This window comes from Erpetoichthys calabaricus, chromosome 7 (assembly GCF_900747795.2).
Source record: "Erpetoichthys calabaricus chromosome 7, fErpCal1.3, whole genome shotgun sequence".
Classification (NCBI taxonomy): Eukaryota; Metazoa; Chordata; class Cladistia; order Polypteriformes; family Polypteridae; genus Erpetoichthys; species Erpetoichthys calabaricus.
This window is the reverse complement of record NC_041400.2, coordinates 75,127,834-75,154,175: the sequence shown is the minus strand read 5'-3', so window position 1 is coordinate 75,154,175 and position 26,342 is coordinate 75,127,834. Positions and strand designations below refer to the sequence as shown.

Here is a 26,342-nt window from a genome sequence, read left to right as displayed (position 1 = left end):
TAAATGGTGATTCATTATACTTCAAGCAGTCTCTTTTTCCTGAAATGTCACTTATTGTAACTTAATTATTTTTCAACCAAAAATATCCTTTTGTGAGTATTCTTTAATAAGGGCACTTATATGATATGCTCTTTGAAAGATGTTTTATTCATTAACTGTCATATTCCAGTGCCAATGAGAAAAAAAAAATGTTTGTTTGAAATGCTGGACACCGTTCCAAGGCAGAAACCAGCTCTTGACCAAATGTCTGACCATCACAGAACATTATAGGGTTGGATTCTAGGACAGTCACCAGATCCCTACAACTCTGAACTGGATATGTGGGTTAGAAAAACGTAGAAAGATGTATATTTGTTTTAATTTTTTTCAGTATAACTGTTTTGGCCCACCAGTCTCTTAACACTAGAATTACCAGAGCCTACGAAAAAACTCATAGATCCATCCCACCTTAAATCGCTTCTTAAATCCGTTCGCACCTCTCTCCCAGCATCTTTTGTCTTCTAAATGTGCAGATAAAGACAAGCTGCAAGCAGCTGGCTATTCCATCCCCCCACCGACTTAGAACGTGCACGAACTTCTCCCAGCTCATGCCTTGATTGATTATCTGGGAGTGAAGTGGAGTTTTAGAGTGGAAATAATAGATTGTTATTTGGAACACATGCATTTCATGTGCATTCCGTTTCTACAGTAATCTGTGTAAACACACTTTTAAAACAGAAACGTTTTTCATATTCTAGTAGTAAATGACAAAATATAGGCATAAACTATATAATGTATGAAGCCTGAAGTCCAAATATCAAAGAAACACTTTTACAAAAGGTACAAATATAACAGAACAAGTGCACTTTTATTCAAAAATATAACTGTAGAAAAAAAAGCCGCCTTAGTGTGCGACATTGACACTCATTTACTACAACTGCCGGTGTAATTTATGATACTTGTAAAGGTTAGCTTTGTTTTGTTTTTTTTAAATTCACTTTTCATTCTCTCAGTCGTGTTCAGGATCCTTCCCCCAAACCCCCCAACCATCTGACACTGCTGTTTTCACATAAAGACGCGTTATAGCTCTGCAGTGTACTTGTGACTGCATTCTTATACCAATGCTTGCGAACTGAAGTGTCTGCGTGCACTTTTCGTGGCATTACACGTGTATTTTTTGAGCATGCCCGTGTCGCTCAAACACAGGAACATATGTTGATGTAAAAGTATAACAAAACAAGTGCACTTTTATTCAAGACTATAACCAAAGAAAAAAGAAAGCAAGTTACAGTAGGCGGTTGATATGACAGCGTGCGTGGTGCAATGCTAAGAACTGCTGATTTCCGTTCCATGCTATATAAAATCATCACATTCAAATGTTAACAGTTCCTACACACCCAAGGACCACACACCCAAGGACCGCCCTTCCTACATTTATGATATGTGTACTTGTTGCAGTGTACACACCTCTCTGTGCTATGGTTCCTATTACACTGAACAAGCACCTGTAATTTGCAGCTCTATTCATTATCTCAAAACAGTAATTCCCAGTTATGTCCACCACTCACACCCACGCCCACAACCATACAGAACTGATTCTACATAAGAAAATTTCCAGTTCCAGCATGTTGTAGCACACAGCAACTGGCCACCTGCATGTTCTTGCGTGCACTGAATAAGCCGGTGCTATATGCAATCATCAGATTCAAATGTTAATAGTTAACAGTTCACACACACGCAAGATCATCTTTCCTACATTTATAACGTGTGTACCTGTTACAATGTACACACTTCTCTCTATGCTGTGGTTTCTATTACACATCTGAAAGAAAGACAATATATGTGAAAACATCATCGCACTAATGCAATATTATTTGAAAACGAACAGCGTCAGATCGGGTGTGAATTTATACTGGCGCTGTTAGAGTCAGATCAGAAGCTGAATAAGCTCCTGTTCTCTCTAAGTAAAAAGCATGAATTAATCAATAGAAATAACCACCCTAAGCAATTCTCCCTTGGCTAAGCTCTCCTTCTCAGGGGTGGGGTTTGAATTGTCTTCAATTTTTCTTTTTTTTTTTTGTTATAAATTGATCTATTTGTATGGAATGATTACAATAACATTAATAAATAAAATTTAAAAAAAATAGAAATAACCGCTGTGAATAAGGCGCTATATAAGCGTCTGACCCAGCACAGATTCACACTGAGGCACGTATAAATTGAACACAAATGTTTTTATTCTCTCTTCAGCCGTGGGGCTCGCCTTTCCCGTGTCCCACAGGCCCAACACAGTCCCACAAGCACTTAACACAACACAAATAAATCTTTTTCTTCACCTGTGGGGCGCGTCTTCCCCGTGAACCCCACAGGTATAACACAGTCCCAAAGTACCTCTTTCTCAAGACAGCAATCCTTCCATTGGCACCACCACTCCTCTCAGGCACCTCTTCCTCCCAATTCTGGCCCTGACTGGTGGTTGCTGGCTTCTTTTAAGGCCCTCCCGGGAGTGCTCTTGGTGCTTGCTCACCTATTCCCAATTGCATTCCCGTGTGGGGCCCATGATTAGACCAGCTGGGCTTAACTATCTCTGCCTCACCCCCTGGCGGCCATCCCAGGTCCCCACAGGGTTGGGAAGAACTCCATCTCCCATGAAACCCTGTGGGAAACTGAGGCATCATCAACCAGGGAGGTGCCACCAAACGTCCCAGGGGAGGTACTGAGGAGTCCATGGCTGCTCCCCCGGAATACAAGTAGAAGGGACGGCCTGGCCGGGCATGAACCCTGGCCACCCTCCACACCGCGATCAACATTTTAAATTTAATGATTTACAGTGCATACCAATTTATAAATTTTATGTTCGTTTGAGGTTAAAAAGAAAAAAAATAATAACACTTTTTCCCTAGCGGGGAATCACACTCGTGTCTCTGAGGCATGGCAGGGCTGCTACGCTCTGAGACAGTAAATCTTAGCGTTACGCCACGGAAGGTGTTGTATCGTACTTGAACCTTTTGTGAAAGTGTTTATTTGATGTATGGACTTCAGGCTTCACACATTCTATAGTTTACGCCTACATTTTGTAACATTTATTACTAAAATATTAAAAAGTTTCTGTTTTAACAATGTTTTAACACAGATTACTGTAGAAACGGAACACACATGAAATGCGTGTGTTCCAAATAACGATCTATTATTTCCACTCTAAAACTCCAGCAGTTCAGTCACTCCCAGATAATCAAAGAAGGCATGAGCTGGAAAAACTTAGTGAACGTTCTGCGACTGTGGGGGATGGAATAGCCAGCTGCTTGCTGCTCGTCTTAATCGGCACATTTAGAAGACAAAAGAGAGGTGAGAACGGTTTTAAGGTGGGCTGGATCTACGAGTTTTTTTGTAGACTCTGGTAATTCTAGCGTTAATGAATTTTAACTTGACACAAACTGACCTGTAGAAAACTTTCATTCATCTTCAGTTTTTTTTTTTTTTTACCTTTTTTGTTTGTTTTTTTAGTCACCAAAGAGCACAAAAGGAATGATTAGAATATATCACTAAGATCTCTTCCATATACACCACATAATAAGCCACCTCTGTGTGTATCTGTGCATCTGTCTGGTTGCTAGGCTTAGGAAGACATTTTTTTAAATAGGCATGCAGAAAGGGGGTACAAAAATCAAATATGATAATAAAAATATCAAATAAGGGTTGAAAAAATAAGAAAATTGTTGTTATCGGCCTATTCTGTTATCCAGTGTTATATGCTGGCAGCAGTAGCTTGGTAGTGACATTTTTGCACCCACTCAGGCCATGTGAATGAGATTTGTATCTCTATAATGGTAATGACTGATAACTTTGCATGGTACAATGGACGAGTAAATATAACACATTAAAAATATTTGCCTTAATGGTAGAACTATCAAAATAAAACAAGTGAGTTGGCGTTGTATGTAGTGGAGCATAATTAAGATATTATAGCAATAACAGAAACCTGGTTAAATAACAAAAGAGTTTAACATAGAGGGATACACATTTCTAGGAAGGATAGACAGAACAGAAGAGATAGGGTTGATATTTATGTCAGACGGAATGTAAATGCAAGTCCTCTCCAGTTTGAAGATTGAGATCCATCTTAGTAAGGACATGTGGCTTCATCTGGAAAGCATTAGAGAAAGAGGCCTTATTTTAAGAGTGTTTTATAGACAGCTCAATTCAGACAATAATTTTAATGAACATCTTTTTTGTAATATTAAAAAGGCAAGTTTACAGGGGGATATTGTAGTTCTGGGACTTTAACTACCTGAATATTAATTGGGATAACCTTACAAATAGCAGAGTTTTAGAAGTAATCAATGACTGTTTTTTAACACAGTATGTTAAAGCAGCAGTGTGGAATGAAGCCTGTCTGGATTTAATATTTTGTAATTCGCAGGATAGAATTGAGGGTATAGAGGTAAATAAACCACTAGTGTCACATGACTACAATATAATACATTTCTCACCGTTTTGGAAGAGTGTAGATGCTAATTAAGTTTAACCGGTAGGTCAAATTTTGAGCAGATGCAGCAAAGTCTAAGAAGGGTAGACTGGGATAAGCTTTTAAGTACGGAGAAAGTCGAGGAGCAGTGGAAAAGGTTTAAAACGTTTTGAATATAATGCAGGACAGATATATATATATATATATATACCTACCTTTGGAATTAGTAGGAAATTTTAAAAAACTCTGCAGTTGGTTAATAAAGAGTCAGAAAAGAAGCTGTCAAGGAAAAACAGCAGTATAAGGCATGTAAGACTAATAACTCCATTGAGAGTCATAGGGTGCATGAGAACATGAAGGAAACCATTAAGAAGGTGTGGTGAGCGGCTGGGGGCGGTACCCAGCCGGGACGCCCAGAAGGACTGGAGAAGGGATTATGCCTCCTCCAGACCACGAGGGGCGACCGCCCTGGTGGCTATGGGGACCACGGGAAAGGAGCATGGAAGCTCAACCCTATAGGGTCCCGTGGTCACCGCCAGTTGCCTGAGGAGCCCTGGCCCTCAGCATATCCTAGGGAGACGAAGACCAGGGACACCTGGAGTGCTTCCGGGTGCACAGCCAGCACTTCCGCCACACCAGGGAGTGCCAGCAGGAGCTCGTTGGGAGGCACCTGGAGCACATTCGGGTGGATAAAAAAGGGGCTGCCTCCCTCCATTCGATGGCTGGAGTCGGGAGGAAGAAGGACAGAGCTCGGGAGGAGAGGAGTGAAGGCGGACCAAGGAGAAAGGCATTGTTGAGAGGCCTGGACTTTGTGAGTGAAAGTACGGGAGTACTGGGTTGTGTGCTGTGTCACTTGTGTAAATAATGAATAAATTGTGTGTTGGGTTTTAAACTTACAGTGTCCGCCAGTCTGTGTCCAGGCCAGCTACCACAAAGGATATTAAGGAGCCTAAAAGGCAGTTAAAGAGGAATATAGCAGATAAGGTGAAATATTTCCCAAAGTGATTCTTTAAGTATTATAGTAGTAAAAGAACAGTCAGGAAGGAGGTGAAGTGCATCAGGAATAGTAAAGAAGAATGAGAAAATATAGAAAGTGAAATGGCAGATGCTCTAAACTTGCATTTTTCTGAGGTCTTCACTTGTGGGGAAGTGGATAACCTCCCACCAGTAAAAGGGACTAATAAGGAGGTACTGAGTAATTTGGAAATTGCAGAAGGAGAAATACTGCGCAAGATTAAATGGTCTGAAATCAAACAAATCAACAGTTCCAGATAATATTTTGAGTTCACGAGGAGGTTAGTGAGTGCATATATAAACCCATGACACATATTTTTAGGAAGTTATTGCATACTGGGAAGTTCCAAAGAACTGAAAAATAGCAAATATTATCCCATTGTATAAAAAGGGTGACCTGGCAGATCCAAGGAACTGTAAGCCAGTAAGCCTAACATGCATCACAGGTAAATTAATGGAAGGAATTATTAAGGATAAAATGAAGCAACACAAAGCAAGAACAGGAGTTTTACTAAACAGTCAGCATGGGTTCAAAAGAGAGAGGTCATGTTTTACCAGCTTGCTGGAATTCTATGAGGAAGCAACAAAAGAATATGTGCATAGTAGAACATATAATATTATTTGTCTTTACTTTCAGAAAGCATTTGATAAGGTGCCACATGAGAGGTTGGGGATCAAACTAAAAGAAGTGGGAGTTCAGGGTGTTATTCGTAGATTGATGCAAAATTGGCTCAAACACAGGAAGCAGAGGATTATGGTGTGAGGAACCGTATCAGAATTGACTTACATTTAGAGTGGTGTTCTACAGGGGTCGCTGTGAGGGCTGCTTCTTTTTTTGACATATATATAGTCATATGAAAAAGTTTGGGAACCTCTCTTAATTCTTTGGATTTTTGTTTATCATTGGCTGAGCTTTCAAAGTAGCAACTTCCTTTTAATATATGACATGCCTTATGGAAACAGTAGTATTGCAGCAGTGACATTAAGTTTATTGGATTAACAGAAAATATGCAATATGCATCATAACAAAATTAGACAGGTGCATAAATTTGGGCACCCCAACAGAGATATTACATCAGTACTTAGTTGAACCTCCTTTTGCAAATATAACAGCCTGTAGATGCCTCCTATAGCCTTTGATGAGTGTCTGGATTCTGGATGTAGGTATTTTTGACCATTCTTCCATACAAAATCTCTCCAGTTCAGTTAAATTTGATGGCTGCCGAGCATGGACAGCCTGCTTCAAATCATCCCATAGATTTTCAATGATATTCAAGTCAGGGGACTGTGACAGCCATTCCAGAACATTGTACTTCTCCTCCCTCTGCATGAATGCCTTTGTAGATTTCAAACTGTGTTTTGGGTCATTGTCTTGTTGGAATATCCAACCCCTGTGTAATTTCAACTTTGTGACTGATGCTTGAACATTATCCTGAAGAATCTGTTGATATTGGGTTGAATTCATCCGACCTTCGACTTTAACAAGGGTCCCAGTCCCTGAACTAGCCACACAGCCCCACAGCATGATAGAACCTCCACCAAATTTGACAGTAGGTAGCAGGTGTTTTTTTGGAATGCGGTGTTCTTCTTTCGCCATGCAAAGCACTTTTTGTTATGACCAAATAACTCAATTTTTGTCTCATCAGTCTAAAGCACTTTGTTCCAAAATTAATCTGGCTTGTCTAAATGAGCATTTGCATACAACAAGCGACTCTGATTGTGGCGTGAATGCAGAAAGGGCTTCTGTCTCATCACCCTGCCATACAGATGTTCTTTGTGCAAATTGTGCTGAATTGTAGAACGATATACAGATACACCATCTGCAGCAAGATGTTCTTGCAGATCTTTGGAGGTGATCTGTGGGTTGTCTGTAACCGTTCTCATAATCCTGCACATATGCCGCTCCTGTATTTTTCTTGGCCTGCCAGACCTGGGTTTAACAGCAACTTTGCCTGTGGCCTTCCATTTCCTGATTATACATTCCTTATAGTTTAAACTGACAGTTTAAACCTCTGAGATAGCTTTTTGTAGCCTTCCCCTAAACCATGACACTAAAGAATCTTTGCTTTCAGATTTTTTGAGAGTTGCTTTGAGGATCCCATGCTGTCACTCTTCAGTGGAGAGTCAAAGGGAAGCACGACTTGCAATTGACCACCTTAAATACCTTTTCTCATGATTAGACACACCTGTCTATGAAGTTCAAGGTTTAATGAGCTAATCCAACCAATTTGGTGTTGCAAGTAATCAGTATTGAGCAGTTAGATGCATTCAAATCAGCAAAATTACAAGGGTACCCAAATATCTGCATAGTCAGTTTTTCACATTTGATTTAATTTCATACAACTAAATACTGCTTCATTAAAAATCTTTGTTTCGGAGAACACCCCAGTACTCAGATGTTCCTAGAAAATGAAAGACCTACCACTGTTATCTTTTTTGTTGAAAGTAGAGCAAATTATTATGCAGGCTGAGAGGGGTTCCCAAACTTTTTCATATGACTTTAAATAATTTGGACAGGACTATAACTAACAAGCTGGTTAGGTTTGTATATGATACCAAGCTAGGTGGAGTGGCAGATAATCTAGAATCTGTTGAATCATTACAGATGGACTTGGACAACATACAGGCTTGGGCAAATTCTTGGCAAATGTAAGTAAATGTAAAGTATTACATGTAGGAAGTAAAAATGTGAGGTTTGAATATACAATGGGAGGTCTGAAAATTGAATGTACACCTTATGAGAAGAATTAAGGAGTCGTAGCGGATTCGACAATATCAACAGACATGGTAGTCACACTTTGGCGTGTTGTCAAGTTGTGAGGGTCCTAAAAGAGTTCAGAAACCTCACCATATATATATATATATATATATATATATATATATATATATATATATATATATATACTTCATAATGTTTGTGACAAAGACATATTTTTCCTTGATTGATACATTAATTTAAGGGAATTTGCATACATTATAGTCATACCATGCAGATATTTTAACACTTTTTATACTATCCCCATACTGTTTGAAACAATAACCGTCACAGGTTTTTGTGATTACTCGTGTGTTTTACTTCTTCATTAGTGCAGGCATAAAATACCTAGGCTTGCTTCTACCCTTTGGAGTTTGCAGTTGCCATTGTTCAAAATAAGGACAAGAGCTATACCAAGTCAAAGAAGCCATTATGAAAGTCAAACAAGCCATTATGAGGCTATAAAAAAATAAAGCCATTAGAGACATCAGTAAAACCTTAGAATTACCTAAATCAACAATCTGTAATATCATTAAGAAGAAAGGACGTACTGGTGAGCTCAGTAATCGCAAAGGGACAAGTATGCCAAGGAAGACCTCCACTGCTGATGACAGAAGAATCCTCACTTTGGTAAATAAAAAACCCCAAAGCCTGTCCAACAGATCAGAAACAGTCTTCAGGAGGAAGATGTCTTATATGTCAGAGACTACTATCTACAGAAGACATTAACAGAAATACAGAGGCCACACTGCAAGATGCAAATCACTAGTTAGCCACAAAAACAGGATGACCAAATTACAGTTTGCAAAAAAGTATCTAAAAAGAGCCTACAGAGTTCTGCAAAAAAGGTATGATGGAAGGACAAAACAAAATTAACCTGTATCACAGTTGTGGCAAGAAGAAAGTGTGGAGACAAAAAAGAACTGCTAATACTCTAAAGCATAATTACCACATCTGTTAAACATGTGGGGGGGGGGTGTTATGGCTTAGGCATGTACAGTAGCCACAGGTACTGGCACACTTATCTTCATTGATTACTGAACTACTGATGACAAATGCACAATGAATTCTGAGGTGTATAGAAACATCTTATATGCTCATGTTCCAGTAAATTCCTCCAAACTCATTGTACAGCACTTCATCCTACAACAAGATAATAATCATAAACATAACTGCTAAGGCAAAACAGGGGTTTTTCAAAGCTGAAAAATGGAAAATTCTTAAACAGCCAAGCTAGTCACCCAGTTTATATCCAACTGAGCATGCCGTATACCGAAAAGAAAACTTAAAAGGACAAGGCCCCAAAACAAGCAAGTGCTGAGGATGGCTGCATTAGAGGCTTGACAGAACATCACCAGAGAAGAAACTCAGAACCTGGTACTGTCTATGGATCGCAGACTTCAAGCAGTCATCAGTGTTAATTTTGACAATACATTTTGATTTAGTTTTAGTCTTAGTCTTCTGACTAAATTGCATTCAGTTTTATCCATCCATCCACTTCCGCTTATCCGAGGTCGGGTCGCGGGGGCAGCAGCTTGAGCAGAGATGCCCAGACTTCCCTCTCCCCGGCCACTTCTTCTAGCTCTTCCGGGAGAATCCCGAGGCGTTCCCAGGCCAGCCGGGAGACATAGTCCCTCCAGCGTGTCCTGGGTCTTCCCCGGGGCCTCCTCCCGGTTGGACGTGCCCGGATCACCTCACCAGGGAGGCGTCCAGGAGGCATCCTGATCAGATGCCCGAGCCACCTCATCTGACTCCTCTCAATGCAGAGGAGCAGCGGCTCTACTCTGAGCCCCTCCCGGATGACTGAGCTTCTCACCCTATCTTTAAGGGAGAGCCCAGACACCCTGCGGAGGAAACTCATTTCAGCCGCTTGTATTCGCGATCTTGTTCTTTCGGTCACTACCCATAGCTCATGACCATAGGTGAGGGTAGGAACATAGATCGACTGGTAAATTGAGAGCTTTGCCTTATGGCTCAGCTCCTTTTTCACCACGACAGACCGATGCAGAGCCCACATTACTGCAGACGCCGCACCGATCCGCCTATGTATCTCACGCTCCATTCTTCCCTCACTCGTGAACAAGACCCCGAGATACTTGAACTCCTCCACTTGGGGCAGGATCTCGCTCCCAACCCTGAGAGGGCACTCCACCCTTTTCCGGCTGAGGACCGTGGTCTTGGATTTGGAGGTGCTGGTTCCCATCCCAGCTGCTTCACACTCAGCTGCGAACCGATCCAGAGAGAACTGAAGATCACGGCCTGATAAAGCATACAGGACAACATCATCTGCGAAAAGCAGTGACCCAATCCTGAGTCCACCAAACCGGACCCCCTCAACACCCTGGCTGCGCCTAGAAATTCTGTCCATAAAAGTTATGAACAGAATTGGTGACAAAGGGCAGCCCTGGCGGAGTCCAACTCTCACTGGAAACGGGTTCGACTTACTGCCGGCAATGCGGACCAAGCTCTGACACCGGTTGTACAGGGACCGAACAGCCCTTATCAGGGGGTCCGGTACCCCATACTCCCGGAGCACCCCCCACAGGATTCCCCGAGGGACACGGTCGAACGCCTTTTCCAAATCCACAAAACACATGTAGACTGGTTGGGTGAACTCCCATGCACCCTCCAGGACTCTGCTAAGGGTAAAGAGCTGGTCCACTGTTCCGCGACCAGGACGAAAACCACACTGTTCCTCCTGAATCCGAGGTTCGACTATCCGATGGACCCTCCTCTCCAGAACCCCCGAATAGACTTTTCCAGGGAGGCTGAGGAGTGTGATCCCTCTGTAGTTGGAACACACCCACCGGTCCCCCTTCATATTAGGGGGACCACCACCCCGGTCTGCCAATCCAGAGGCACTGTCCCTGATGTCCATGTGATGTTGCAGAGACGTGTCAACCAAGACAGCCCTACAACATCCAGAGCCCACCTCCGAGTCCCCAGGCTCTGCTTCCTCATTGGAAGGCATGTCAGTGGGATTGAGGAGGTCTTCGAAGTACTCCCCCCACCGACCCACAACGTCCCGAGTCGAGGTCAGCAGCGCACCATCCCCACCATATACAGTGTTGACACTGCACTGCTTTCCCCTCCTGAGACGCCGGACGGTGGACCAGAATCTTCTCGAAGCCGTCCGAAAGTCGTTCTCCATGGCCTCCCCAAACTCCTCCCATGCCCGAGTTTTTGCCTCAGCAACCACCGAAGCTGCATTCAGCTTGGCCCGCCGGAACCTATTAGCTGCCTCCAGAGTCCTACAGGACAGAAGGGACCGGTAGGACTCCTTCTTCAGCTTGACAGCATCCCTCACCGCCAGTGTCCACCAACGGGTTCAGGGATTGCCGCCACAACAGGCACCGACCACCTTATGGCCACAGCTCCGGTCAGCCGCCTCAACAATAGAGGCAAGGAACATGGTACATTCGGACTCAAGGCCCCCCACCTCCCTCGGGATGTGGTCGAAGTTCTGCCGGAGGTGGGAGTTGAAGCTACTTCTGACAGGGGGCTCTGCCAGACGTTCCCAGCAGACCCTCAAAACACGTTTGGGCCTACCAGGCCTGACCGGCATCCTCCCCCACCATCGAAGCCAACTCACCACCAGGTGGTGATCAGTTGATAGCTCCACCCCTCTCTTCACCCGAGTGTCCAAGACATGTGGCCGCAAGTCCGACGACACGACCACAAAGTCGATCATCGAACTGAGGCCTAGGGTGTCCTGGTGCCAAGTGCACATATGAACACGCCTATGCTTGAACATGGTGTTTGTTATGGACAATCCGTGACGAGCACAGAAGTCCAATAACAAAACACCGCTCGGGTTCAGATCGGGGGGGCCATTCCTCCCAATCACACCCTTCCAGGTCTCACTGTCATTGCCCACGTGAGCATTGAAGTCTCCCAGCAGTACGAGGGAGTCCCCAGAAGGTATGCCCTCTAGCACTCCCTCCAGGGACTCCAAACAGGATGGGTACTCTGAACTGCTGTTCGGTGCATACGCACAAACAACAGTTAGGACCCATTCCCCCACCCAAAGGCGGAGGGAAGCTACCCTCTCGTCCACCGGGGTAAACCCCAATGTACAGGCTCCAAGTCGGGGGGCAATAAGTATGCCCACACCCGCTCGGCGCCTCTAACTATGGGCAACTCCAGAGTGGTACAGAGTCCAGCCCCTCTCAAGGAGATTGGTTCCAGAGTCCAAGCTGTGCGTCGAGGTGAGCCCGACTATATCTAGCCGGAACCTCTCAACCTCACGCACTAGCTCAGGCTCCTTCCCCTTCAGAGAGGTGACATTCCACGTCCCAAGAGCCAACTTCTGTAGCCGAGGATCAGACCGCCAAGGTCCCCGCCTTCGGCCACCACCCAATTCACACTGCACCCGACCTCCTTGGCCCCTCCCATAGGTGGTGAGCCCATGGGAAGGGATATCTTATTTCACATATGAATATGCTGCACCTATTATTGTATTATACTAATATGCACACATATGAGCCAAACCACATGTAGTGTTTATTGAACATAAAATGAAGAGCAGATGTAGAAAGGATTTACTCCAAAAGATCTTGGTCAGATAATGGCAGCTCTGGTCTGTCATCACAGTTTGTGTTATATGTGTTAGTGGATGCGTGCAAGGTGGTTTCGCCCACAACCCTGAACTGTATCCACCAGTTACAAAATGGATGCATGGACGAATATGTGCAGTGCCCTCCACTATTATTGGCAACCCTTGTAAAAATTAGTAAGAAAGCATTACAAAAAAAATCACTTTTTGCTGAAGAACCGTTATCTTGCAGTGAAAAAATGAGAAACATTTGACTTTTAATTGAAGCAAGTCCTCATCAAGAAATAAATATTTTTAACAAAAAAACATGTGCCACAATTGTTGGCACCACTGCATTTAATACTTTGTACAACCTCCCTTTGTCAATATAACAGCACAGAGTCTTCTCTTGTAACCTATTATAAGTTGGAGAATATAGAGCATTGCTTTTGAGACCATTCTTCTTTACATAATCTCTCCAGATCATTCAGGGTCCTAGGCCCTCTCCTGTGTACTCTACTCTTCAGCTCATTCCACAGGTTTTCAATGGGGACCAGGTCAGGGGACTGAGATGGCCATAGCAGAAATTGGATTTAGTGGTCAGTTAACCATTGCAGGGTTGATTTGGACATGTGTTTTGGATCATTATCCTGCTGGAAGATCCAATGATGACCTAGTTTTAGTTTCCTGGCAGAGGCAGCCAGTTTTTGATTTAAAATCTGATATTTCATGGAATCCATGATGCCATGTACCCTAGCAATGTTTCCAGGGCCTTAGGAGGAAAAACAGCCCCACGGCATCACAGAACCTCCACCATATTTCACAGTTGGGCCAAGGTTCTTTTCATTGTAGCCATCCTTCTTTTTACACCAAACCCCCTTTGCATGTTTATTGCCAAAAAGTTCAATTTTTGTTTCATCAGACCATAGAACACAGTTCAAGTCAAAGTTGTAGTAATATTTTACAAACTCCAGGCACTTACATTTGTGAATAACTGACAGAAAGGCTTCTTTCTGGCATACCTTCCAAATAATCTGTTGGCATGGAGATGCCATCTGATGGTGGTTCTGGAGACTTGCAATTCCCCAAGAGTGAACTGTAGAAATGAGCATTTTCAGGCAAGTAGCTATTTTTTATAACCATTCCCTGAGTTATGAAGGGCAATACACTTCTCCTTCATTTGTCTGGAATGTTCTCTTTTCTTTGCCATGATGATAGTTGGCTTAGGAAATTTGGTTCTGTGTCTCTTCACATATGTATCCCAGTTAATCAGCTGGAAAGTCCCTATACACTCCAATCAACTTAACAATGTCCAATTTAAATGGGAAACATGCTTCAGTTACATTGTTTCGCATTCATTTCCAAGGGTGCCAACAATTGTGGTACATGTGTTTTTGTTAAAAAATATTTATTTCTTGAAGAGGGCTTTTTTTCTTTGAATGAACTTGAAGACAGATGTTTCTCATTTTTTCAGTGTAAGATGATGGTACTTCAGCAAATAGTGATTTTTTCTAACCCTTCTTACTAAATTTTACAAGGGGTGTCAATAATAGTGGAGGTCACTGTATATGTGCTCATTACAATCAAGGAACGAATGAGAATCTTCTGTTCCTTTATGAGGACTGTGTAGGACACTGTATTTACAGCAGTTAATCCTCTTGTCATTTTATATGCTGTAACAAATGCATGACACTACAACCATAACAGTTACAACTCACATCTAAAGCTGAGCGCATTTGATTGCGCTCTCAAAGCTTTACAAATCTGTTTCTTAAGTAACTTATAAGGAGATAAATGACAATAGCAATAAATAGCAATAACAAAATCCTGTTTTGTGTCTGTATTTGTTTTTATACATGTGCTTCCCATGTCTGGTAAGCGCTCATAAAGCGCCTTATCACAGCTTATTCTAAGGAGTGACATCAGACACCATTGGAAGAAGCCAATCCGCTACAGCAACAGCTATTCCCTGAGTATGACAGCCATCAGAGCGACCAGACCAATAAAAGGTGTATCCACCTTCAGAGATCTTGCCAGTCCCCAGTCTGCGCAACTCAGAGAGTGCCACCACTGAAATTGGGAGTTTACGCAGTTCCTCTGACAGCAGAGGAAGATGATCATCTTGACGGAGACACAAGACATTCCATACGCCTACCCAGTTGGGCCGCCTCAAATTGGGACCCGAGTGCTGCTGTGCAGCGGGCGATGCCTCAGCACCACACCAGTTCTGATCCCCAACAGACCTGACCCCATTGGCTCTCCAATGGTTTCGACTCTTCCGGGGATGGGGCACCCAAGGGCTTTTCCCCATCCCCTTAATGATGCAAGCAGCCTTCCTATTTGCGGCTGCAGCAGAGCTACTCCCATGGAGAGCAAAAAGTAGTCCTTTCTGTCGTCTTGGAGCTGTGTGAAGTTTTTTTTACGGTGACTGGAGTGCCAAACCTGCCACCAACCCCCATGATTTCCCTGCAAGTTGGAGGATAGCTTACAGGCCCGGATGCAGTTTAACGTCATACCCAGGACAGACAAAGCTCTGGGTAAATGTAGGATGACAAGAAATGCAAAGCAAGAAATGTTAAACACATAACTAAAACATAAACTTTGTAAAGACTTAAAGTCCAAATATCAATACTTTCACAAAATGTATAACAAAACAAGTGCACTTTTATTCAAGAATACAACCAAAGAAAAAATAAAATCATTCAGTTTATATGTTGCTGTCAATGAGTACAAACCCAAGCACAAATATTAATTGACAGAAAGTCGAAACGTCTGTTTGGCTGGTGCAGAGGTAAGAGCTGCTCCTCATAATCAAAAGGCTGTGGGTTCGAGTCTGGGCCTTCCCTATTTTGAGTATTAAGCTGCTATTATTATTACAGTAATCCCTCCTCAATCGCGGGGGTTGTGTTCCAGAACCCACCGCGAAAGGTGAAAATCCGCGAAGTAGAAACCATATGTTTATATGGTTATTTTTATATTGTCATGCTTGGGTCACAGATTTGCACAGAAACACAGGAGGTTGTAGAGAGACAGGAACTTTATTCAAACACTGCAAACAAACATTTGTCTCTTTTTCAAAAGTTTAAACTGTGCTCCATACCAAGACAGAGATGACAGTTCCGTCTCACAATTAAAAGAATGCAAACATATCTTCCTCTTCAAAGGAGTGCGCATCAGGAGCTGAGAATGTCAGAGAGAGATAAAAGCAAACAATCAGAAATCAATAGGGCTGTTTGGGCTTTTAAGTATGCGAAGCACTGCCGGACAACGCAGCTGCTAGGAAGGGAGCAATGTAAAGGTAGCCTTTCAGCATTTTTTTAGAGGAGCGTCCGTATCGTCTAGTGGTGCAAACAACCCAGGTCTGGCAGGCCAAGAAAAATACAGGAGCGGCATATGCGCAGGATTGTGAGAATGGTTACAGACAACCCACTGATCACCTCCAAAGACCTGCAAGAACATCTTGCTGCAGATGGTGTATTTGTACATCGTTCTACAATTCAGCGCAATTTGCACAAAGAACATCTGTATGGCAGGGTGATGAGACAGAAGCCCTTTCTGCACTCACTTCACAAACAGAGTCGCTTGTTGTATGCAAATGGTTTTTTAGACAAGCCAGATTCATTTTGGAACAAAGTGCTTTGGACTGATGAGACAAAAATTGAGTTATTTGGTCATAACAAAAAGTGATTTGCATGGCGGGAGAAGAACACCGCATTCCAAGAAAAACACGTGCTACCTACTGTCAAATTTGGTGGAGGTTCCATCATGCTGTGTGGCTAGTTCAGGGACTGGGGCCCTTGTTAAAGTCGAGGGTCGGATGAATTTAACCCAATATCAACAAATTCTTCAGGATAATGTTCAAGCATCAGTCACAAAGTTGAAGTTACGCAGGGGTTGGATATTCCGACAAGACAATGACCCAAAACACAGTTTGAAATCTACAAAGGCATTCATGCAGAGGGAGGAGAAGTACAATGTTCTGGAATGGCTGTCACAGTCCCCTGACTTGAATATCATTGAAAATCTGTGGGATGATTTGAAGCAGGCTGTCCATGCTCGGCAGCCATCAAATTTAACTGAACTTGGAGAGATTTTGTATGGAAGAATGGTCAAAAATACCTCCATCCAGAATCCAGACACTCATCAAAGGCTATAGGAGGCATCTAGAGGCTGTTATAATTGCAAAAGGAGGCTCAACTAAGTATTGATGTAATATCTCTGTTGGGGTGCCCAAATTTATGCTCCTGTCTAATTTTGTTATGATGCATAGTGCATATTTTCTCTTAATCCAATAAACAATGTGACTGCTGAAATACTACTGTTTCCAGAAAGCATGTCATATATTAAAAGGAAGTTGCAACTTTGGATTTTCAAACTTTTTCATATGACTGTATAATTTGGAAACTATTATATGTTTACTTGTTTTATTAAGACCATGAATAGCATTGGTTTTGTGACATACAGCAAATAAAGTGGCTAAATTAAGACATTTCTTAACAGGAACTTTCAAGATCTCTGGGAGAAATGGTTGCCTATTCATTGCACTCTACCCTTGACTGCAATTTTATCTGTATGTGCAGCAGTACATTTTTATAAATTCTCTGAAAATTCTGCAGATTACATAAAAGTTATTATTATGGTTATTTTGCAAAATATATCCCTGAAGAAAGGAAAGGACGCTTCAAAAATGGTGAATTGTCAAGATAAGTCCCAAAAATTATTTTGATTGCTGATTATTAAGCAGTCTTCTACTTTAAATTCCACTTTCCAGGGAATTACCACAGAGATAAGAGGAGCACAATACTTTTAAATCTGAAATAAAAGCCCTTTGTTTCAATGTTATTGCTTTACAAGAGGGCCAATAGTAGCAAGCTGAGTACATTGGTATTATGAAAATAAACAGCTGAAACTCACAAATTAATATTGCTGGTTTTGGGAATGATGATAAAGGTTTCATTGTATATGCAGTGGCATTAAAAAGTATTCAATCCCTTTGAAAGTCATCATAATTTTCTGCATGGCAAAACATATGTACACATATTAATCCATTCATGTATTATTAATGTGAACTCTTATACTGTAACAAGACATTTCCAAAGTCAAAATAAACCATTTCTGCAGATATTTAACTGAAGAAGAAAAATGCATAAGTCATTGTTTGCGTAAGTATTCAAGCCCTACACATTAATACTTTGTCAAAAACACTTTTGCTGCAATAACAGAGCTAATTCTTTTGGAGTAAAAATGTACCAGTTTCAGACATTGTTCAGGAGTTGTTCTTCCCCATTCTTCTTGGCAGAACTTATAAAGATCCTCTAGGTTGGTGGGATGGTGCCTCTGGACAGCAGTTTTCAAATAGTGCCACAGATTCTCTGTAGGGTTAAGATCAGGACTTTGACCTGGCCATCCCAAAACATTCACCTTTCTGTTTTTGAGCCATTCCAGTTTTGCTTTGGTCTTATGCTTAGGGCCATTGTTATGTTCAAAGATGAATCTTCTCCTGAGCCATACGTTCATAGCAGACTGGAACAAGTTCTGAAATATTGTGCGGTATTTTTGTCTATCCATTTTCTCTTCAACTCTGACAAGATTCCCAGTCCCAGCAAATGAAAAGCATCCCCATAACATGATGCTGCCACCACCATATTTCAACATAGGTGTGGTGTTTCTTGAGGCATGGGCAGTGTTAGTTTTACACCACACATACCTCTTTGAAGTCTGGCTAGAAAGTTCTATTTTGGTCTCATCTGACTATAAAGCATTCTCCCACATCTTAACTCAGTCTTTCTCATGCTTTCTAGCAAATGCCATACATTTTTTAATGTGAACCTTCCTAAGGAATGTCTTCTTTCTTGCTACCGTTCCGTAGGAGCCTGTTTTATGGAAAGCTCTTGAAATTGTGGACCAAGTACCTTCACTCTAGTTTCAGTCAAACATCATTGTAGACTTCTGAGAGTGAAATGTCTCCAGATTTTTATAGCTTGTATATTTGCTGCCCAGTAATAAAATTGAAAGTTATTTAGAGCCATGCCGCCTTCCGCTTTAGGTCTTTGTAGGGTCGCTCATTGGATACGTGAATGTTTTGAATTCCAAATAAATGAGGTTATGGTTGAATCTAATTTTCTTAAAAAATGATTTATTGATGCATATTGGAATGTTTTGAAATAAAAAGAGAAGCTTAGGAAGGATATTCATCTTAACAATGTTAATTCTTCCAGCTAAAGTGAGATGAAGGGTTGACCATCTATGTAAGTCTTGCTTAATTTTTTCCATACAAACAACAAAATTTTGTTGATAAAAAGCTTTATATCTACTTGTGATGTTTACCCCGAGGTATTTAAACTAATCTGCGATGATAAAAGGGAAGGTGTCCAATCTAATATTGTGCGCTTGAGAATTCACTGAAAAGAGCACACTTTTATTCAAACTTGAAATTCTGTAAGTGCTTTTAAGACTGCAGGCTCAGTATTTTGTGGATCTGATATATACAGTACCATATCATCTGCATATAGAGAAATTTTCTGTTCAAGTCCTTCTCTGGTAATCCATTTTACCTCATAAGCATTTCTACAGTGAACTGCCAGTGGCTCAATGGCGATTGCAAAAAGTAGTGGTGACACTACTTGTTTAGTGGCACGTTCTAGTTTAAAGTAGTCTGAATTAATATTGTTAATACAAACTGAAGCTTCTGGACTGGTATACAGTAGTTTCATCCATGCACAAATGTTAGGGCCAAACCCAAATTTCTCCAATGTGGTGAAAAGGTAGTTCCATTCAATCATATCAAATGTTTTTTCTCCATCCAATGATAATAATATCTCTAGGGTGTTTGACTTTGCAGGTGAATATATTATATTAAACAGGCGCTGAAGATTGGAAGCTAAGTGTCTGCCTTTAATAAATCCAGTTTGATCTTGTGATATTATCGAAGGCAGCACTTTCTCCATCCTTCTAGCTAGGACTTTGGAGAGTATCTTAACATCATTACTCAGAAGTGAAATTGGTCTGTATGATGCACATTGTAATAAGTCCTTATTTTGTTTAGGAAAGACGGTGATTAATGCTTGGTGACAAGTTTGAGGTAGAATTTTATTGTCTCTTGCTTCTGTGAATGTTGCTAATAAGAGGGGAACTAGCTGAGTGGAGAATTTCTTATAAAATTCAGCAGGGTAGCCATCAGGGCCTACTGCTTTCCCACTCTGAAGTGACTTTATAGCATCTAGTAATTCTGATAGTGCCAGAGGTTTATCCAGTTCCTCTGCACTGAGAGTATCTATTTGTGGTATCTGTAATGCATCCAGAAATGCACTAGATTGTGTCTTGTCTTCTTTAAACTCAGTAGAATATAAAGATTTATAGTATAGTATAGATATATAGTATGTGTGCATTATATTTTTATGGTCAATGATTTTGTCTCCGTTTGTGTTAGTGATTGCTGGGATTGCATTGCGAACTTCTTTCTTGTGGATTTGTTGAGCTAAGATCTTATTAGCTTTCTATCCATGTTCATAGTAATGATGTCTTGATTTAAAAATGAGTTTTTCTGTTTCTTTAATTGTCAAGAGGTTGAATTCTGAATGATTTTCCTATGAAGAGCCTCACTTGGACACCTGGCATGTTTTTGGTCTATTCTAGTAATTTCGTTTATTAGCTCTGATACCTTCTTGGTTTCCAATTTATTTCTGTGGGAAGATATGAGATAATCTTTCCTCTTAAGAAAGCCTTCAGGGTTTCCCAGCGTATTCCTGCAGAGACCTCTGAGGATGTATTTGTCTCTAGAAAAAAAAATTATTTCTTTGGATATAAATTCTGTACAGTTCACGTCTACTAATAAAAGTGGGTTAAGACACCATCTGCAAGATGAGTATGTGGGGCATAATGATTTTAGCACGAAGATCAAAGGGGCATGGTCAGAAATAACAATAGTGTTGTACTTGCATGATTTAATCGTAGGCAAGAAATTGTTATTTACAAAGAAATAATCAATTCTTGAGTAGAAATGATGCACTGGTGAGTAGAAGGAATATGCTCTTGAGTTTGGGTTTAGGTTTAGAAATCTCCAGGGGTCTGATAAGTTGTGATCAGTTACAAACTGTGTAATTGTCTTTGCAGTGTTAGATGTCATTACCCCTGTGATAGTAGACCTATCTAAGTCTAGATTTAAAACACAATTAAAGTCCCAAGCCATTGTAATTTTATGAGTGTTCACAATGCCCGGGAAGACAGGAGGAGGGCTCATGCCTCCTCCAGACCACGAGGGGGTGACCGCCCTGGTTCCTTTGGGGGCCACGGGTACAGAGCTGGGAATACTATAAGCATAAAATATAATCTTCAACAGTCTTAAAATAGTAAGATAGTAAACCCAGGGAATGGTGTTAAAAAATAGGCCTGGATAAGCATAGTAAACCCTAATACAATAATAACAATAACAATAAACCAAGGGTATGACGTTAAGCAGTCTCCTTTAGAAGAGTAAAAAAAAAAAATTAATTTCTTTAATTTCTAATTTAATTTCTTCCACACATACATACATATACGCTGTAGCAGTTAAGGCTTTTGTCCACCTCTTGAACCCTCAGGTACCACTCTGAACACGAGGTAAAAGTACAACAATATTTTATTTTTCTGTTATACAGTGCACCAAGCATTCTCCACACTACACTCATATAACCAATAAACTCTTCTATAAATCACCAATCCTCCTCGCCCAGACACTTCCCACCCTACCTCCCAGCTCAGCTCAGTGTTCTGGGCTTCCCACAATCCTTTTATAGCCCCTGACCCGGAAGTGGTTCCTGGCCAAACCTAGTCAGGGCAAACAGTCCTCTTTTTCATCCCGGGAGCACGTCGCTTCCTCCGGTCACGTGACCGTGACGCACTCCCGGGTTATAGGGCACGCAAGAGCCCACTAGCCCCCCTACAGCGACTCCCGGTGGCCCCCAAGGTATCCAGCAGGGCTGTGTGTATAAACTACAGAGTCCATGAGGCCCTGCTGGAAGTCGGGGCACCATCCTGCTGTCCGGAGGGCTCCTCCTAGCGGCCTGGGGGTGGCGCCCGGAGTCCATAGCCGGTCGTCCATCACAGTCCCTCCCCCTTAGCGACGACCAGTGGGGCGGAGCGTTGATTCCCGCGAGGGACGTCTTCCTCCAGGAGAACGCTTTATCCGGACCGTGGTTCTGTTGTTGAGATCCCCCAGCGAACCTTGGGGGAACGGTGTATCTGCTATCCCACCGCTCCTCCCAACTTCTCCACACGTGGCCCGGTTGCCGGCAGTTGTAGCACCGCCGACATCCTCCTGGTGTCCACTCTTCCCGAGACCTGAAACACCTCGGGAATTCAGTCAGCTCCACCCTGTCCTCCGCCAAGGAGGGGTTAACGGCCGCATTGCTGCTCTCTGCCCTTTTCTTTAATATGTCAGGAGACCCACGTGTTAATTCAGGGATCTCCTGCTTTCTCTGGGGCTTGTGCACAGCGTGAGGCTCTCTATGGAAAAGAGAGAGCCTCTTTGCTGTTTGCACACCCGTTGTCCTGTGTAAAGTCGGAGGTGGCGTCATTAGTACCGTATCGCTCCGGGTACCAGCACTATTCAGCTGTACCGGGGAGATTGACACTTCCCCCGCCCCTACAGTAACGAGCGACAACCCCTTCTTCACGCGGGTCGGGGTCTTAAGGTCCGCATCGTTCCAGAGCGGCGTCTGATACCGCCGCCCCGGTTCTATCGGACCGTTGCCCGACCACTCCGTCATTACACCACGCTCGACTGTCGGATTCACAGTGCTTTGGCAGCCGCTACTTATTAAACGCGGTGCCGGCTCACACTGCGTCCCGTTATTATATAAGGCGCAGATTTCACTCACCTGCACCGCCGAATCAATCAAGGCCGGGGCTTCGCGGCCTAATCGCCGAAGGTATTCTTGTAGTCCCTTCAACGGCGCTTCGGCTGTAGCTCCCAGCTCCTCCATGCGTGCTTTTAATTCCTTTAATCCCTGGAAGAAAGTATTTAGGGGCTCGAGATATTTGTCGAGCTCCCATAAGTTTATAAAGTTAATTGTCTCGGCCGGAGGCAAGGGTACTTCCTTGTTTACCTCACCCTCCGACCGGGAGCCAATGAGCACGTCCGCTCCAGGCACGTGCTCTGCTGGGGCGCGCAAAGGCTTCTGGGACTTGGAGTCTTCTGAGGGACGAGTGGCTGCAACAAGCCGACTGAGGTCTGCCTTTTTTACTTTAACGGCAGATCCTTCAGTCACATCCCGCCCCTCTTTGCCTTTATATAAAGTTGGCGCTGCTTCGCTCGCCGCCCCCTTCCCCTTCAGGGAGCACAGATGCGTTGGGGAATGTGTGTCCTCACCCACGGATCCGAGGAGGTTCTTGCCGTCCCGGCATCCATCGCGCGAAGTCACGTGGTCGCATCCCACGAATGGGTTAACCGCTTCCAGCTGACTTCCAGCCCGACTTGCCTTCTGGGTATCGTGGCCATCTTGCCACGGTACGAGGCAGGCATCCGATTCACCGGTTGCTTTCCGGAGGCAGGCCTCTGCAAAATATGAATGATACATCCCCTGCCCTTCGGGCGTTGCCCCGGCACATACCTCCAGATTTGTCCGCGGTGTCCCTAGTCCAATTAGGGCTTTCGGTGCGGCCGATTGCTGACAGCCTCCTTGCTGTTGTGCTCTTCGGGCTTGTTCAGCCTTTATCGGCTCCCGATCCTCCTCACACCCAGTCAGGTAAGCCCAGGTCAGCTCGGCGTCGGTCGCGGCCTTCATCCAGTCGGTGTTTACCTTCTTTTTTCCAGATTTTTTCCCCATTGTGGCTGGCTGTGTTGCACGGCTCCCGATTGCAGCGCTCTTCGTCGCGGGTGGAGTTTTCACCTCCGCAGTTACTAGAGGGACCTTCCTGGGGTTCTCTGCCACCACAAAATTTATTTTAATTGCAGATTCTCTGCCAACGGACGGCCAGAGTCTCCTGCCGACTACACCAGTGTAGCAGTTAAGGCTTTTGTCCACCTCTTGAACCCTCAGGTACCACTCTGAACACGAGGTAAAAGTACAACAATATTTTATTTTTCTGTTATACAGTGCACCAAGCACTCTCCACACTACACTCATATAACCAATAAACTCTTCTATAAATCACCAATCCTCCTCGCCCAGACACTTGCCACCCTACCTCCCAGCTCAGCTCAGTGTTCTGGGCTTCCTACAATCCTTTTATAGCCCCTGACCCGGAAGTGATTCCTGGCCAAACCCACAAGTCCGTTTTCCTTCCGGGTCAGGGCAAACTCCTCTTCTTCATCCCGGGAGCACGTGACCGTGACGCACTCCCGGGTTATAGGGCACGCAAGAGCCCCACTAGCCCCCCTACAGCGACTCCCGGTGGCTCCCAAGGTATCCAGCAGGGCTGTGTGTATAAACTACAGAGTCCATGAGGCCCTGCTGGAAGTCGGGGCACCATCCTGCTGTCCGGAGGGCTCCTCCTAGCGGCCTGGCGGTGGCGCCCGGAGTCCATAGCCGGTCATCCATCACAATGCATATAATTGTAATTAAAACATAAACTGAAAGTGGCCGAGAAGGGAAAAGGATGTATAATTACAGTACCAGTATCACTGCAAGCGAATCAGACAGACGGTAATATCTTTTTTGCCATGCCATGACAGGGTACGACTCATAATCGTATTTCAGAAAAGTGTCGGGTTCAGCTTTCTTAACTCTTTTCCTGCTTCCTCCATAGTGGTAAAGATGTAATACTTGTCTTGAATATGCACTTTCAGTTTGGCAGGATTCAAGAGGCTGTATCTGATATTGGCTTTCCGTAAGCGCTGTTTAATGTTGTAAAAAGAGGAACGTTTAGCAGCTGTTGAGGGTCAGAAATCAGGGAAAATACAAATGTGGTTATTTTCAAATATAATCTCTTGTTTCTGTCTGAGAAGTGACATTACATTAAATTCAGATTGTGATTTTTCGAAAACACACAAAAAAACTCTTAGGTTTAGAGGTATTTGATCCCCGTATGCGGTAAGTTGCTGCTATCTCGGTGTCTGATTTAAAGTCCACTCCAATTATTTTTGAGAATAGTTCAGCTATGAATTTCACTGGGTTTGGACTTTCACGATTCTCAGGTAGACCTTCGATTCTAATATTATTCCTTCTGCATCTATCTTCCAGAGCAGCAAGTCTGTCTTGAACTTCTTTTCAGAACTTATTGTTGATTTGTTATAATTCTTACATTACTCGTTGTACCTGGATATGGATGCTGACGCTGTTATTAAATCCTTGATTTCTTACCCTTAATTTAAACTGTATTCCACCAGTACTTAGACAGTTTCTTAGTGACTTCAACCTAATCAACTGTTGTGTCATTAATCTCTCCTTAAAATAATTCTCTTTCTTCTTATATTGATGTAATTCACAATCTATAATTGGCTATCTCTGTATTTCTCAAAAATGTGACTGATTTATGTCTTTCCCAGATTCTCCTGTGAATCCCTAAACGGAGATTCAACACAACTTTGTTGAAAAACGATCAGAAGAATTTGTTTTAATAAAATGATATTCTGTTTCAGATCCCTCAACTGCCTGAGAGGTAGTTAAGGGATCCTTTTGGAAATAATTTAATTTATTGTGCCACTCGTTTTACTCCAGCCACCGTCAAAAACCTAACCCTGTTCTAGTGTGGTGCTGAGGTGTCACTCTCTGCACTTGGGTCCCAATCCAGGTGTTTCGTCGTGTGATGGGTGCTGCAACGTGATATCAGCACATGCTCTCAGCCTCTGTCTCTGTCATGTTAACCAAACCATTGTAAAAGAAAATATTTATGCACTTGAAAGTAAACAGTTTTGGAACAATCACTTTGTCTAATGCATTACCCTAAATTTGAATTACAAATTTGTTATTAAAAGTGAATTGAACTCTTTCCTGAATAATCAGGCTGATTTTCAGTTATATAGAAATAGAACAAAAGTTTATTCAGAATGTACATGTCCTGGAAATTACCTTGCATTACATTTTCAGAAATCTGAGTTATTTGGTACAGCTTCTTCCATTAAAAAAATAAAGGATGTATTTCACAAAGTCTTAAAGAATTCAACTCTAATTTTTGGTCCTGCTACTCTAAATTGTTTCCCTTGGAGAATATTTCAATCCATGAAGATTTTTTTTTTTAATCTGAACTTGATATCTTTGGCATCTCAGAACAGGAGACCTTCCTTTCTGTACTTACTTGCTTCCTTGCTGTAATTGATACCCAATTTCTCTTAAGGAATTACACTTAGCACTACACGCTATTACTATGAGAAAAGCCCCTTATATTGACGGGATGCCACTAGAACCTTTATTAACATTTTGAAGCAACTATCTAATTCTTCACTTCAAATGCTTCAGTCATCCATTAATTACTCTCAGCTCCATCCTAGCTTGAACATTGCAGTGATTACCCCACTTCATAAACAGAACAAAAACCTTACATAATGTAAGAATTATAGACCATAGTACCTTTTAAATACTGACATTAAATTATTGTGTAAAATTTTAGCTAATCATGGTTATTCATAAATCAGTCAACACAGACTAAGCTAGCTTCATTAAATATTGCATGTCCTC

General features: G+C 42.6%; 1 protein-coding gene across 1 annotated transcript in view; it reads left to right on the top strand.

Annotated features, from left to right (window-relative positions):
• tpgs2 (tubulin polyglutamylase complex subunit 2) overlaps nt 1-26,342 on the top strand; it is a 137,032-nt gene that overhangs the window by 87,021 nt on the left and 23,669 nt on the right. The window lies entirely within an intron of this gene.